An 11,982-nucleotide genomic window follows, 5' to 3' on the forward strand; every position below is an offset into this window, starting at 1 on the left:
ATTGAAGTGACCTGGGGAGAAGGTTGGCGGGTGGCTACGCGTTGTTTGCGTAGTTCATCGAAGCTTTGACAGAGACTCACGAGTTCAGACGCTGTTGCCAGACTTTTCACCAACATCTTGAAGGCAGCCATAGAGCGAACTGGGTACGAGCCACGTGATAGCAACGGAACTTTCAGCGTGCCGATCTTCTTCCTCACAGAACCAATGAAAATTTCTGGTTAAGCTCGCTGGTATTTAACCTGTGCAGGTCACTGTCAAAGATCTGGTCATCAGAATTGAAGCAAAAATCTTACAGCGAGTCCGGAAAATTTGCTCTAATCAGCACGCTTAGAGTAGGTCGCGAACATTCTTAGTGCGCTTACCCCGGAAGTTTCATTCGTTGCGTAGAACTTCCTTCGGGCAGGCGGGTGACCTCGCTTGGCCGCGCGTCCTTGGGTTAACGCTGTCATTCAACATGTCCTTAAAATGACGCCTGGGCACATGTTCTGAAAACCTATGAAGGCAATACGACTCATATGTTCCTGCGTACACGTTGCATCATGAACTGGTACACGTGAAGGACACGCTGTAGAATAGATTTTCGGCATGGTATAGGTATATCATGCACAAACTTCGATCACGTTTACACCAACCAAAATGCAGTTAAAAGACTACCCGAAGAAGCACTTGTATGATGTGAAAAGGAAAAAAATATCCGACGATTACTATACTCCCTAATGAGAAATTTGAGCGCAGCTTTATACATATTTTCATTTCGCGATATATTGAGGCAAATAATTTCAGATCAATATCACCGCGCCGACGGCAGTGGTTGAGTGCCGTCAGCGCCTCTGTAGAGGGAGGGGCAGTAGAGCAACGCTAGCATGATGAGCTGCATCGGAGCCAGCTGCGGAAGACGGCGACGACGAATGAGCGAGCAGTGGCCCGAGCGCTTTCGCGCGGTGAAGCCGACGCTTAACCCACTCAGTCAGTCAACAAACTTAATATTAAGGGCCTAAGGAACTAACTTAGTCGTAGTTGCGGGCCCTTGCGGAAGACCATGGTCATCCGCCCGTTTGCGGGCCCTTTGGACAGCCCTTAGTTTGTCCTGGGGATCGCTGCTTTTAAGGGCCTCTTCCTAGTCCTCTTGTTTATTAAAAGATGCGTTTTGTAACGCAGAGCATTGCCAGAGCATGTGTGCTAACGAGCAATACTCTTCATTGCACTCGGGGCAGTGTGGGTCGATGTCCGGAGCAAAGCGACTAAACTTTCCTCTCGAAGGGAAAGATCCCGTCTGTAACATTCTCAATGTGGAAGATTGAGGTCTAGTTAGCTGTGGGTGTAGCAGCGAAAATTGCCTGCGCTCAAGCTGAAAGAGAGTATAGGATCAAAGTTATGCTCACAATCCCGACTGCTTAGCGTATCAGGACCATTGCGGAATGTTAGACCTCGCGCCCGGTCATGAACAAGTTCATTCGGGTTGGGTTTGCTGGGATGTACACTGGTTCCCATGTGCGCCGGGAACCATGCGATAGTGTGAACCGCATCAGGTGGTCTTTGCTTGATAATAGCCGCAGCCTCTTTCGAGATTAGGCCAGATAGAAAGGCCCGTATGTCTGATCTCGAGTAAGTGTATATGTAAGGCCGCGAAGGGTCATTCACAGCTAGCGCAATGGCAGCCTGTTCAGCCGCCGCTACCGTGGTGTCTCTTACCGAAGTTGCATTAAGAATTTTCCCGTGACGATCAGCTACAACAGCTACAAATGAATTTGTGCGCCCAAACTGGGTAGCATCTACATAGGTAGTTAACTGCAGGCTTTTGTGTGTAAAGTCAATGAGAAAGAGGGCTCGTGCCTTGCGTCTAGCTGCATTATATTGGGAGTATACATTCCGACGGAAAGGGCTAACGTGAAAGGTTGCCCTAACGGTCTGAAAGAGCATGATGGCACTCTCGTCGAGCGCAAAGGTGACTAGACCTGCGGACATTAATATTGTTACGTGTGGAAAGACACAGACGAAAGATGCTATTTACACGCTAGTTCCACTGGAGCCAGGCAGCCAGGCTGACACTCGCTCGTGCCAAGGGCAGCGACAAACTTCGTCGTTCTCACGGCCGCTCGTCTCTTGAGCATCGCTCGATGATATTGTAATATTACCCCCCGGCGGCAAAAGCACCGTCACGGTGCTGTTAAATATCCAAGGTGCATGGAGAGTTGTAGGGCTTGAGTCGGGCAACGTGGACAATGTCACTGGTTGTCACAGCGGAGGACGTAGTGGGCGTGGCTAGAACGATTTCATAGTTGACAACGGTCACTTCGCGTATCACGCGATATGGGCCTGTGTAACAGGAAAGCAGTTTTTCACAAAGGCCGACTTTACGCGATGGTGACCAAAGCAACACGAGGGCGCCGGGCACAAAATGGACATCACGGTGACGGAGGTCGTAGCGTTGTTTCTGCTTGTCTTGAGACACTGGTAGACGAGCACGCGCAAGTTGGCGAGAATGGTATAGCATGGGCGATTGCATCACGGGCATAATCGCTAGTTGAAGCTGTGGCGGACGGAAGCACAGTGCCCAGTGGTAGCGTCGATTCGCGGCCATACAAGAGGTAAAGCGGGGAAAAGCCAGCAGTTTCGAGACGGGAAGAGTTGTATGCAAAGGTAATGTAAGGTAGAGCCAGGTCCCAGTCACGGTGGTCGTCTGAAACGTATTTGGATAGCATGTCTGTAAGGGTGCGGTTCAAACGCTCAGTGAGGCCGTTCGTTTGCGGGTGGTAGGAGGTGGTAAATTTATGCTGTATTAAGCAGGCACGCATGATGTCGTCAATGACTTTGGCCAAAAAGGAGCGGCCGCGGTCTGTAAGCAATTGACGCGGCGAACCATGCATCAAAATGATGTCATGTAGGAGGAAGTCCGCAACATCAGTTGCGCAACTGGTCGGAAGAGCACGGGTTATGGCGTAGCGGGTCGCGTAGTCCGCCGCGACTGCAACCCACTTGTTTCCTGATGTGGATTCCGGAAATGGGCCGAGAAGGTCCAAGCCGACCCGATGGAAGGGCTCGGCAGGGATGTCGAGCGGCTGCAGGTAACCAGCGGGGAGCTGGGAAGGCTTCTTGCGTCGTTGGCAAAGTTCACAAGCGGCGACGTAACGTCGTACGGAATGGGCGAGGCCCAGCCAGAAAAAACGGCGACGTACACGGTAATAGGTTCGAGATACGCCGAGGTATCCTGCCGTTGGTTCGTCGCGAAGCTCTTCTAGAACGGTGCAGCGGAGGTGTTTAGGTATTACAAGCAGGAACTCAGAGCCGTCCGGATGAAGGTTACAACGGTACAGAGTACCGTCGCGGAGGACGAAGAGGCGTAGAGCAGCATCGGCTTGAGAGTGTTCAAAACGGTCGATGAGTGCTGTGATGTAGGCGTCACGGCGTTGCTCGTCGGCGAAATTAAGCAGCTGGGATACAGAGAATACGAAAGAAGCACTGGCAATATTGGAGGAGTCAGAGTCGTCAACAGGGTAACGCCACAAACTGTCACCGTCTTGGTGCAGGCGGCCAGACTTGTACACTACGGAATCTGAACATTCCTGTAGCCTCAAAGCGCATCGACCAAGCCGGCCTGTAGGATCTTTTAGCGATGAGAGCCAGCAGAGAGCATGATGGTCAGTGACTACGGAAAAAGGGCGACCGTAAAGGTAAGGACGGAACTTCGCAACCGCCCAGACAACAGCAAGGCATTCGCGTTCCGTACTGGAATAGTTGCGTTCCGATGGTACTAGGAGGCGGCTCGCATAAGCAATAACGCGATCCTTGCCACGCTGACGCTGGACTAAGACGGCACCTACGCCATGACCACTGGCATTTGTACGTAATTCTGTAGGGGCATCAGGGTCGAAGTGGGCGAGAATGGGTGGTGAGGTTTGAAGAGTCACGAGACGAGAGAAGGCGGCGGCTTCTGCAGTACCCCACGAGAATGGTACGCCTTTTTGCAAAAGATTAGTAAGGGGCCTAGCGATTGTCGCAAAATCTGGAACAAAACGACGAAAGTACGAGCACATGCCCTACAAAACTTCGAACGTCTGCGGCTGTCTTCGGAACCGGGAACTCTCGGACAGCGCGAGTTTTGTCGGGATCAGGCTGTGCTCCGGAAGCGTCAACGAGATGCCCCAGAAGAGTAAATTGTCGGTGGTCAAAACGACATTTGGACGAGTTAAGTTTCAGCTTCGCCTTTCGAAATACACCAAATAGAGTTGTGAGACGCTCAAGGTGAGTGTCGAACGTTGGCGAGAAGACGATGACGTCGTCGAGGTAGCAGAGGCATGTGGGCCATTTGAAACCTTGGAGCAAGGATTCCATGATACGCTCAAAGGTGGCAGGGGCGTTGCATAATCCAAACGGCATTACTTTAAATTGGTATAGGCCATCAGGTGGGATGAACGCGGTTTTTTCTCGGTCCATATCGTCAACAGCAATCTGCCAATATCCCGAACGAAGATCAATAGACGAGAAATAGCTGGAACCGTGCAGGCAGCCAAGGGCCTCGTCTATACGTGGGAGCGGGTAGACGTCCTTTTTTGTAATGCTGTTCAGGTGATGGTAGTCTACACAGAAGCGCCACGTGCCGTCCTTCTTCTTAACCAACACCACAGGTGACGCCCAGGGACTCGATGAAGGCTCAATGATCTTTTTATTGAGTATTTTGTTCACTTCATCTTTAATTACTCGGCGTTCCGACGCAGAAACTCGATACCGTCATCGGTCAATAGGCGCAGCATCGCCAGTAAGAATCCGATGCTACCGCGAATGTCTGGCCTAAAAGGCGATCGTCGAAGTCGAAAATATCGCGATAGGACGATAATACTTCGCAAAGGTCTTCAGCCTGCATAGACGACAGGTCCGTCGCAACCATTTTCTTTATGTTGGGATCAACGCCCGAGGCTGGCGCGAGGGGCATGCTAAGCTCGCGAGAACCATCGGTCGATAACGCTGCCACGTATTGGTCGCCGATACAATCAATGGTGGCAAGGCAAATACCTTGCGGTAGAATTCGCTTTGCCAATCCAAAGTTACAGACAGGTATGCGAGTGTGGTTCGCAGTAATAGTAAGTATACTGTGAGGCACGGTGACGTCATACTGCATTAGGATGTCGGGCAGAGGAGTGACGAGGTACTCGCCATCAGGAACTGGTGGGAAAAACAACAGTTCAATAAAGGCTATGGACTTTGGCGGCAGGCGAAGAAAGCCGGTGGAGCGAAACCGGTAGTGGGGTGCGTCAGAAGGTTCTGCCAGAATCGGCAACTCAAGGCGAAGGGCACTAGCAGAGCAGTCAATAAGGGCAGAATGCGCGGAGAAAAAGTCGAGGCCGAGAATTAGGTCGTGGGGGCAATGAGCAATCACGGTGAAGAGGACAGGAGTGTGGCGGCCGGCGATGCTGACACGTGCCATACACATGCCGATGATAGGCACAGTACCGCCATCCGCAACGCGGACGACGTGTGCCCACGCTGGGGTGAGCAGCTTTTTGAGTCGTCGTCGGAAGGCAGCACTCATAATAGAAAGATGAGCGCCTGTATCGATGAGGGCAGTGGCAGGATAGCCGTCAACGTCAATGTCGAGAAGGTTTTGGTTCGTAGGTAACGTGAGCAGAGGATTTGAGGGTAGGGTCGACAACGCAGATTCACCTTCAGAAGCTGCAGTGCCTAGTTTTCCGGCTGGTCCGGGAGGCGGTAGGCGGCGAAGAGAAGCGGCGAGGTTGGGGCGAACGAGACTGATGGCGTCGAGGTGAGGGCGAGCGGCTGTAGCGAAGGTTCGGAGCAGGGGCACCAGCGGCAATGGGTTCAAGGCGGTTAGCATAGGGAACAGAAGGTCCAAAGGTGCGGGAATAAGTGGCGGCGTATGTCCGAGGAGGTGGTGGCCATCGGTTGCGGCAGTGACGAGCGACGTGGCCGATGCGACAGCAGTGGAAGCAGATCGGCCTGTCATCAGGGGTACGCCATTCGGACGGGTTGCGGCGAGATATGGCAGAAAAGGACTGTCGGGTACGAGGAGGGCCGGTGAGATGAGAAGCATGATATCTTGCGCGGGTAGAGAGGGCCTGAAGCCTAGCATGTTATACTGCAACAGTTCTCGTTCCTCGATGTATCTAGTTACTCTCTCATGGAAGACGTGCTCAGCCACCTTGCCCACGCAGGACGTGAGCGAGATTGGTCTAAGGTTCTCGGGTGTGAGTGTTTTACCTGATTCCGCGATAAGGACAACAAAGGCCATTTTCCGGTGCTCTGGTACCCAGCCAGTTCCTCACGTGCGGTTGATTTGTTCGGTAAGCTTCTCAATTGATTTCTCATCGAGGTTTCGCAGGAGTCTGTTGGAGATGCCATCTCGCCCGGGCGCCGAGCGGCCGTTTAGCTCGTGTAGCATCTTTCTGACTTCCGCTTTAGTCACCGGGGCATCAAGCTCATCCATGGGTCCGCCTGTAAACTCTGGGTAGTCCCCGTTCCCCGTGGGGCCTACGGCAAAGTACCTGTTGTAGTAATCGCACCGCTGGCACGAGTTGTTGGGGTCTCGGTGCTGACGCCCGTTATTGCCAATGGGTCGCAAGCCCCAAGGGTAGCGTTGGCCTGGCGGCCTGGGGCACTGGAAGCATCCGAAGGTCCCGGCAAAGCAAGAGAAGACTGGTAACAGAACAACTTGTTTATTCTAACATAGCAAAAGAGCGGCCGGTCAGTTCGACCGAAGTGGAGAGACGGGAGAGCACGTAACTCAACAGTACAAATCGGAGCCTCTCTCCTGGCGTCCGGGGGCAGCTGCTCTTATACTCTCGGCGTCGCGGTCCAAAAGGGAAGGTCACGGGATGAAGGTCACGGGATGAAGGTCACGGGACGGCGGAGCATGAGCCCACGACGGCGCGCACGGTCGAGCCGAGAGACCTGCTGAACCGAGTGTAGTGACGCATCGCCAACCCTCACTTGGGGAGCTCCGCTCCCCGGCTGCCGCGCTTTGACAAGCGTGGGCACACACACACACACGCACACACGAAGACACGTGGCACTGAAACACGCCTGGACACGCTTGGCGGGGAGGCGTTGCGGCGGCGTCGAACGGGCCAAAATGTCCGCCGCTTTGAACGAAGCCCCGGCGTCCGTTGCATCCGCGCCGGCATTACCGCGCGTTGTAGGCGAAACGTAACAGACCGCCCCGCCGGGGGAAGGAGATCCCGATGGTCAGGGGACTGCATCCGCTGTCCGGAGGGATGTCGCTCGATGATGCTCATAACCGTAGTCGGGCGTCCTTTGGCGTTTCTTGAGCGCAGCGCACAGAGAAGGCCTCGTTCTCACGTTCAGGTGCACACAGGACACTGCAAAGTGACTTCGGGAGAGTTGACATTTTTGTTCTCGTTTCCGGCAAGCGTTAGAACTACGCCGAAAGTCAACCGCTCAGTCAGCAAGCACGGCACAACCCTCACTAAGCCCTGCCAGGCTCTTTCCCCTTTTATACTGCTGCCTAGTTCCTTACAGTAGTTTAGCAGCACTCAGAACGCGTCCACAAATCGGAAAAATTGCACTAAAAAGCACATCATCACTTTGAAACACTACACAAAAGCAATAGGTTAAAAATCCTGCCTCAGGAAGAAAAACATCAGTAACAAGCAATTTTGAGGCTGATTCCCACGTTAGGGGCTTCGACTTAAGCCATCGGCGTTACCGTTGAGACTCCCCTTTTTGTAACGCACCTCAAAGGAATATTGTTGCAAAGCGAGGCTCCAGCGCAGGAGGCGGCCATTTTTGGGAGAGATGGTCTGCAGCCATTGGAGAGGGCAGTGATCCGTTTCAATGATAAACCTCGAGCCGGCTAGGTAACATGACAATTTCTGAACGGCCCACACGATACACGCACACTCTTTCTCGGTGGCGCTATACGCCTGCTCACGACTGGTCAGCTTACGACTAGCATACAGGACGGGGTGTTCTACTTCTCCATTTTCCCGTTGGCACAGTACAACGCCCATGCCTCGCTCACTAGCATCACACTGAACAACGAACCCTTTTGTGTAGTCGGGCGATCGTAGCACAGGCTGGCTTGTTAGGGCGCTCTTTAGGGCGCTAAAAGCTCTTTCCTTCGTCTCATCCCAGACGACTGTTTGCGGCTCTGTCTTTCTTAGAGCATCCGTCAAGGGAGCCGCGATATCAGAGTACCTGGGGATGTACCTCTGATAGTAGCCGGCGACACCTAAGAACGACCGAATATCGGTCTTCGTGCGCGGTTGCGGGAAGTCTCGCACAGCGGCCACCTTTATTTCAGAGGGGCGGCGTCGACCCCGACCAATCACGTGTCCGAGGTAGACAACCTCGGCCTGTGCTAACTGGCACTTGGGAGCCTTGACTGTCAAGCCCGCATCGCGCAGGCGGGTTAGCACTGCCCGCAAGTGCGCCATATGTTCAGGCCAGGATGCGGAGAATATCGCTACGTCGTCTAGATACGGTAAAGCGAATTCTTGCTGTCCCCGCAACACTTTATCCATGAGGCTTGAAAAGCAGTATGGCGCGTTCTTCAAACCAAAACTCAAAACTTTAGGACGGAATGTCCCCATTGGTGAAATGAACGCCGCATACCTACTAGCCTCTTCTGTAAGTGGAACCTGCCAATAACCCCTGACAAGATCTAGGGTGGAAATAAACTGAGCGCTACTCACTCTCTCAAGGCGCTCCTCGATGTTAGGGATCGGATAAATTTGATCCTTAGTGATGGAATTAAGCCTGCGGTAGTCGACGCAAGGACGAGGTTCCTTGCCCGGTACCTCAACTAAAATCAAAGGGGAGGTATAATCACTCTCACCCGCTTCAATAACACCGAGCTGTAGCATTTTCTTTACCTCAGCCTCCATAATATCGCTCTGGCGGGGTGACACCCGGTACGCCTTGGATCGTACTGGCTCTGGGGAGGTAAGTTCTATGTCATGAGTAAGGACAGAAGTCCTACCAGGCCTCTCAGAGAACAGACCTTGAAACTCTTGTAAGAGCTGGTGTAGTTCGGTTTTCTGCTCAGGCGACAGCGATGCTTTACTTATTAAGTCACTAATGACTTGATCGGTGTCTTTCCTGTTCGTCACTGAGCCTAGTCCCGGAAGCTCGACCGGAAGCTCTTCGGGCACGTTTACCATCATGCACACCACTGCTTCCCGTTGCTTATAGGGTTTGAGCAGATTACAGTGGTAAACTTGCTGTGCTTTCCGCTTTCCTGGCAGACTCACCACGTAGTTAACGTCCGACAGTTTTTGAACAATCCGTGCTGGGCCCTCCCACTGCACGTCGAGTTTGTTCTTTAGCGATGTGCGCAATATCATGACCTCATCGCCCACCTCAAAACGACGGGCCCTGGCTGTCCGATCATAATAAACCTTGGCCCTCTGCTGGGCCTCTGCCATTGCTTCACCTGACAACTCCTGTGCCCTTCTTAAGCGTTCGAGGAGCTTAAGCACGTATTCTACCACGACTGGGTCGTCGCCCCTGCCTTCCCATGATTCTCGAAGCATGCGAAGCGGAGATCGCAGCGAGCGACCGTACACCAGCTCAGCTGGCGAGAACCCCGTAGCCGCATGCGGCGCGGTTCTTAAAGCAAACATCACTCCAGGCAGACCCAGCTCCCAGTCAGTTTGATGTTCAAAACACAATGCTCTCAACACGCGCTTCATGACGGAGTGGAGCTTCTCAACGGAATTCGACTGGGGGTGGTGCACTGAGCTGTGTAACAGCCTTACCCCGCACCTTTCGAGAAAGGCTGTCGTCAAAGCGCTAGTAAACACTGTACCCTGATCTGACTGGATTTCTGCAGGAAAACCAACTCGCGCAAATATGGACAGTAGTGCATTGACTATCTCAACTGAGCTGAGTTCTTTAAGCGGCACTGCTTCAGGGAACTTTGTCGCTGGGCAGATCACAGTCAAAATGTGTCGGTACCCCGTGGCTGTTACCGGCAGAGGTCCCACTGTATCAATAACGAGCCGTCTAAAAGGCTCCGTAATGATAGGTACCAACTTCAACGGCGCCCTCGATTTGTCCCCTGGCTTGCCCACCCGCTGACAGGTGTCGCATGTCTTCACAAAGTGGTCTGCGTCCCGAAAACACCCTGGCCAATAGTACTCCTGCAAGAGACGGTCCTTAGTTTTCTTAACTCCTAGGTGTCCGGACCACGAACCCCCATGCGACAAGCGCAACAGATCCTGACGATAGCATTGAGGCACGATCAGCTGATCGAACTCCACTCCCCTGCGGTCTAGATACTTCCGGTACAGGACCCCACCTCTTTCCACAAAGCGAGCATTTTTCTTGGCGATACCTTCCTTGATAATGCAGCGTATGTTTTCTAGGCTGCCATCCTTCTTTTGCTCGGCTATCAAAGCCGACCGGCTGACTTTTAGCAACCTGTTAAGTCCGTCTGACGTAGGCGCGATGAGCAAATCTGGAGACAGCTCTTCTAACTTTCCCGTGTCGGGATTTTCCTCTCCAGTATCTGGTGCCTTTAACGCTACAGGCTCAATTTTATTCAGTTCGGGCGTGCTCTGAATACCAGCTTGCTGCGCCTCTGACCCTTTTTCATCGTTCAACAACGTCGGCCCCGCAACTACCGCCTTTGCAGCGAGCTCCCGAACCTTCGATCTGGTTAAGGCCTGAACGCTAGCCTCACCAAACAAAAGCCCCTTCTCGCGCAGGAGGTGATCGGACCTGTTCGAAAATAGGTACGGGTACTGGGGGGGCAGCATAGATGACACTGCGGCCTCCGTCTCAAGTGCTCCGAAAGGTCCTTCAATAAGCACTTTTGCTACCGGCAGACACACGCTATGAGCTTCCACTGCTTGCTTGATCCATGCGCACTCGCCCGTGAACATATCGGGTTCTACGTAAGAGGGGTGAACTACATCCATTGTAGCTGCGGAATCGCGAAGCACTCGGCACTCTTTCCCGTTCACGAGGAGGTCTCGCATGTAAGGCTCGAGAAGCTTCATGTTCTCGTCAGTGCTGCATATAGACAAAAACACGACTTGTGTTTTTGTTTCTGGACACTGCGCCGAAAAGTGACCCGGCTTCTGGCACGTATAACAAACGCGCGCTTGCCTCGTCTCGAACCGCTTTCTGCGTTCGGCTTCGGTTGCCGCCGTCTCCTTACGTTCGGTCGGACTGCTTTCACTCGCATCCGCACTACGTGTATCCCCCTTTGCTCTCATGGGTGTGAACTTCGGCCTCTCAAACTTGGAGCCAAATTCACCCTTTTGACCGTCCTTAGCTCCGCGAGCCCGACGCGTCACAAACTCCTCGGCTAACTCAGCGGCTCTAGCCACCGTACTAACGTCTGGCCTATCCAAGACCCAGTACCGCACGTTCTCAGGTAACCGACTATAAAACTGTTCTAGCCCGAAACACTGCAGAACTTTCTCGTGGTCACCAAACGCTTTCTCTTCTTTGAGCCACTCCTGCATGTTTGACATAAGCCTGTAGGCAAACTCTGTATATGACTCACTTCTGCCTTTCTCATTTTCCCGAAACTTCCGACGGAACGCCTCCGCTGACAGCCGGTACTTTTTTAGCAGACTCGATTTCACTTTGTCGAAATCCTCTGCCTCCTCTCTCTCCAAGCGAGCGACTACGTCGGCCGCCTCGCCGGGTAGCAAAGTGAGCAAGCGCTGTGGCCACGTTTCCCGAGAGAACCCCTGCTTCTCGCACGTTCGCTCAAAGTTAACCAGGAACAAACCAATGTCCTCTCCAAGCTTAAACGGCCGCATCAGGTCAGTCATTTTGAACAATACTCGTTCTCCTGCACCGTGTGCCTGACTTCCATTACGAGCGCGTTCCATCTCTAACTCGAGACGCTTCATTTCCAAAGCGTGTTCGCGCTCTTCTTTTTCTTTCTGTTCTTTTCGTTCACGCTCATCTTTCTCTTTCTGTTCTTTAAGTTCACGCTCATCTTTCTCTTTCTGTTCTTTACGTTCACGCTCATCTTTCTCTTTCTGTTCT

The sequence above is a fragment of the Dermacentor andersoni genome, chromosome 4 (genome assembly GCF_023375885.2).
Source record: "Dermacentor andersoni chromosome 4, qqDerAnde1_hic_scaffold, whole genome shotgun sequence".
NCBI classification, from domain to species: Eukaryota; Metazoa; Arthropoda; class Arachnida; order Ixodida; family Ixodidae; genus Dermacentor; species Dermacentor andersoni.